Source organism: Pempheris klunzingeri, chromosome 3, assembly GCF_042242105.1.
Source record: "Pempheris klunzingeri isolate RE-2024b chromosome 3, fPemKlu1.hap1, whole genome shotgun sequence".
Taxonomy (NCBI): domain Eukaryota; kingdom Metazoa; phylum Chordata; class Actinopteri; order Acropomatiformes; family Pempheridae; genus Pempheris; species Pempheris klunzingeri.
In genome coordinates, this window is record NC_092014.1 from 5,261,413 (window position 1) to 5,266,593 (window position 5,181).

Below are 5,181 nucleotides of genomic sequence, written 5' to 3' on the forward strand. Positions count from 1 at the left end.
CCCCTACCTTCTGCGCTTCGCATTGACTCGACTATTAAACTATGAGGAGCTTAATAGTAACTAACCTAAATGTCACATCATGAACTCCAACACCGCCCACGGGAATGAACTGTGGGACGGTAAATGAGAGAGAGAGACAGAGAGAGAGAGAGAGAGAGAGCCTGTCCCCTTGTGGAGGTCTGTCAAGTACCTAGTCACACACACATATAGAAACTATACAAAATCTCTATACAAAAAAGCAAAGTTTGAATTGTTCCTCAAATTAAAACCAGCTCTTCCCTCCATCACCAGAACTCAACTGTCATCTGAAAAGTTATTGCACAGGCTCATGTGGTCTTTTTAGTATTTTCTGGGAGACAGCGGAGGAAGAGGGGGCTTCACCACAGTAATTATGCAGAAGGGAGGAGGCACATTCCTGCTGATCTCATTGATTGAAATGCTATGCTAAAAACACTGTTGTAGATCCCTTTAGGACGATTTGACTGCAAAACTGTTCTCTGTTCCATTCTTTCAACCGTGTGCAGGTCCTGCATTGTGTGGACGTGTAATTACCAAAATGTTTCACCAACAAGTTGATCGAATGGCATGGTGGTGTACTTTTATCGGGTCACCAACTCGCTCCAAATGAGAGAAGGCAGGTAATCAAAAAGAACATTTATTCTTCAGTTTAAATAAAAGGCTGAACTTCCTTGTTCAAACCCGCCTGAGAACGAGCAGCTGCACAGAGACGACACTGAACTCCTGATTGATTATTGTGACAAAAGAAAAGTCAGTTTAATATTGCATACATACGATGTGAAAGCACTTGAGGAACATTTTCTTTTAGGGAATAGTTTGACCTCTTGGGAAGTAGCCTATGCTAATTCGCTTGCTAGTGGGGAGCGACATGAGAGGATCTATGCCACTCATGTTTGTACAGTAAATATGAAGCCAAATACCAAAAAATGAAGATACAGGAATAAACCTAAAAGGATGCAAATGCTTTGTTACTCCAGCCGTACCATAGCCGTGTATAATCTGTATCTTTGAACATGACAAAAATGTACCTTTTATGTCCTGGTGCAAAAATGTATCCACTGGAAAGATACAGATTTGGTGCTGATGAGGTGCAGCAGGACCAACACGCCATTTGATACCTTTTATGAGCATTTATTTCAATAAACCCAACTCTCTGAAATCAGGATTTTGTGATCACTGATTTGCTTGTTAGCAGTACAATGATGTACCCTTTGCTGTCAGCAACGGTTTGTACATCTTGAAATAAACATTTAGGAACCTTACACTGTACTTTTCTGATAAATGTATCTTAGGGTACAGAAATGATACCTCTGTTTCTCCGTGTGTGTTGTTGGTGTGCTCAGAAACAGAAGGAAACTAGCCTGGCTCTGTCCAAAGGTGACAAAATGTATCTACCTGCACCTCCAAAGCTCAACCTGTTAACTCAGACTTTTTCTTGTTTGGGACCAGTTGACAGGCAGCTATGGGAGAGTCCAGGAAGTTAATGGTCCCAGTCTGATCTGTCAGCAAAGCAGCTAATGAGTAACAAACTACTCTTTCAGGTGTCTGGCCAAGGTCGCTATTAAACTTAGAGCCTTGATGTCAGTGTATAGTCTAACAAGTAAGTTGTTATGGGATCTACTTGTGTGCCCCTCAGACATGTGGCACGCTGTCCTGGAAACATCAAGATAGAAATTAACTGAAACATTTAAATGCCTTAGTAAATTACCACTGTAATTTTAGTCCAGACTGCAGATTTACCGTGAATCCGTGGTCCCCAGAGACTCCTCATTACAGAATAATATATTATGTAAAGCTTTAAAAATGGCCTTCCTGAGTTTTACACACCAAAACTTGATTTAAATTTGGAAAATATTGCTACCTGTTTATAGTAAGAAATGGGTGACAGGTGCCTACATATTCCCCCACTATGTCCAGTGTCAGATGATATAGCAACAGCTCACATACATCTATGCAAACTATCAGCAGTCGTACTTTTAAAGGAAATTTCTCAGTGAGCAGATGGGCCCGATACCAGTTTCCTTGTCAGAGTAGTACAACGCAGTGGAAAATTACCGCAGTTTACCTGATGTTCTCTTTACTTATTTAAATAGTATTGGTGGCCTGCAAGCGTCTTATGCAACGAGCTGCAGACCTGCATGACCTTGTGAAGGCACTGAAATGCATTTTCTTTATGGATAGTGTCTCGGCTTTGTATTTAAAATTGCTGATCTCGTTTTATAGTTTTCAGATATGTTAAAATACGAACTAGAACCTCAAGCCTCTGCCTGTAATCATTAATTCTGTGTTCCACAAAGCCAGTCACACAATAGATCAGCCATTGTTAGATCAGATTAGTCATATTTCTCTCTGTTTCCGCTGTCAGCCATTAAGACTTGATTAACTGACCGTTAACCACATCAGTGTGGTGAAACGCTGCAGAATCTGAGCTTCAAGCCTCCAAGACTGAGATGTATGCTATAACCACAGTTATTTGTTTATTACATACGGTGCAATTAGCCGCACTCGTATCCGATTGCACCAAATATGTTGTCCGCCAGCTAACGCCACCGCTGAGCTAACAAAAGAGAAAGAAGTTATTGTGTCTATATGTTGTTTTCTGTTCAGTCTCTGTGGCCAACTTTTGAAAAACAGATCAGAAAGAACCTTTGACAGCTACATATTTTTCCGAATGTATGCCCGATATGTGGAGAATTGTGTCTGTGGCTTCACTGCACATTTACTGTGCAGGTCAGCGTTTACACTCTCTTCTAACTTCAGATCTACTTTCACACATCTACACTCACTCTTTGTATGAAATGTTTCTGTTAGCAGCACCGCTACCGATTATATTCTACTTGTTTGATCTGAAAAAAGTGTAAAAATGACAATGTGTGGATTAACGGAGGGGTTAACTTAATGTGGGGACTATCTCTTGGCTGGCAGCTGTTATTTCCTGGAAACTTGTCATGACTGTGAGGTTGCCAGGCCTGGACCAAAAATGGAAAGAAATAATTAAAATACAGACAAATCATCTAAAAAAAATTAAAAAAAAAATGTTTTACTTTTTTATGTTTTCTTAATTTTGTATTCTCTCACCTTTGCTTGTTATTGGTTTATCTTTACAATTATGTCCAAGAGGTCATTTTTCCAAAGTTCTACAGGCAAATAAAATTGTGCAGTTTTCCCACACAGACACACACAGCATGTGCTGACATTAACTGGAGACAGAGACGGTGGCCTTTCATCCGTTTGTGTTTATTGACATAGAGTCATTGTCATAGTCGTGACTTCCTTGGAAAGTGTTGCAGTGGCCCCGATGTACAAATCACATCTGTTGTCAAGTTATTCAATTTCAGTTTTCTAAAATGCAATGAAAAGTACATTTATACACTTTACATTTGTGTAAATATTTTTCATATATTGTGTGATATAGTTCAGTTGAAACACAAGGCACTTGGACACCTTTGAAATACTGATTAGCATAAATCAATGTGCAAACGAGAATACAAGATAAATCAACACAGTTACTGGCCACATGTGGCCATTGTCAAACATTCAATGTTCAGAAATACTCAAGAGACAGTTTTTTAAACCACTGTTTGGCTTTTTCTTGTACCTTTTTGTGTTTAAACATTCATATGAAGCAAATGTGTACTCCTTATTGCCTAATACACACCTTTGTCTACCTTAGTCCCCTTTGAATGTCGTCCTCTGGTCTTGTCTAGAAGGCAGAGCTGATCCTGTCTAGATCATTGTCTTGGAATGATTAATAGAGCAAGGAACTAGCTAAGATACACTGCAAGCGAAAGAGTGAACCTCAAACCTACATTCAGTTGCGTCAATAGTTTTTTGTCTTCCTTCTTGCGACTTGAAAAATCACATAGTCAAACAGATTTGCTCTGCATGGATTATATCTTTGTCACATATCGTACTGTCGTAAAATGTCCCAAACTAATTCTTAAAACTAAACAACAGAGCAGCCGTCAGCCACATTGAGATCACTTTACCACCAGTAAATCGGTGAGACAACTCTGTCCTAAATTCGGGATGTTTGGCCAGTTATTTTGCATGTTGTGGGCTGGAAAATAAAGCAGGTAAGGGATCACCTCTGGTGCACATGATAACGTACCAGATTAAATCCGAAGAAACCACACAAGACATTGAGTCAGACATGTGAGATTGACTCCAAATCACCTCATACCCATTTTGTAACCAGACGACCATGTAAAATCAGTCCTGTCAAATTTTTCGAATGATTTTTTTTTTTATGTAACCCCTTAATTGCACAAATTCTTAACTTAACCTGAAGGAAAAACATAGATGGGCTTAACATAAGTAGATCTTAAGGTGTATGAACTGTATTTGCTCCCCATAATCCTGCTGTCCCCCATATTTATTTATGAGTCTGAGGAAGCAGTCAGTGGGGGTTGTCAAACATCAAAACAACAAAATGGTTAGTGCACCTGCTCTTTTCATGACCTGGTTTGGTATATCTAACACAGGTGATTGTCCATTGTAAACTGTTATTTGACCATGAAGTCAAGGTGTAGATGAATGGGAGGAGATGGCTGAATCGAGGACCATTAAAAGGGTCAATTCACCCAATTAAACGTTATATTTTGTGGCTTATGCCGTGTCTAGCCATGCCGATAGATGTGGTTTGTGTGTAACATTAGCATGCTAACATGCCCACAATGACAACACTAATATGCTAAAGTTCACCTTGTTGACCACAGTATCAGTTAGCTTAGTTTAGCATGTTAGCAATTTTATTAAGAATACTAAACACAAAGAATAGCTGTGTTTGTTTTTCTTTCTGTGGGTCATAAACCAAAGTATTGGACAAACTGAAATGTCGACCTGATGATGGATGTTCTAGGATTCACCATGAATGTCTGTGCAAATGCCATGGCAACTCATCAAACAGTTCATGAGATATTTCCATCTGTACCAAATTGGTGGACTGACCAGCAATGCTATCCCTAGTGTGGCTAGACATTACTTTTAAAAATAGTAGTAGTTCAGATAAAGGAATGGTGATGCCTGTGGACTGTCCAAAACAGTTTGTTTGTGCAAAGACCAGTTACTGCTGAATTTTTCAGATGGCCTTTTTTTTACGCTGTTTACAGCAGAAATCTCAAAACGATATCTCAAAATGTCAGGTAAAACGGCATGGCCAGA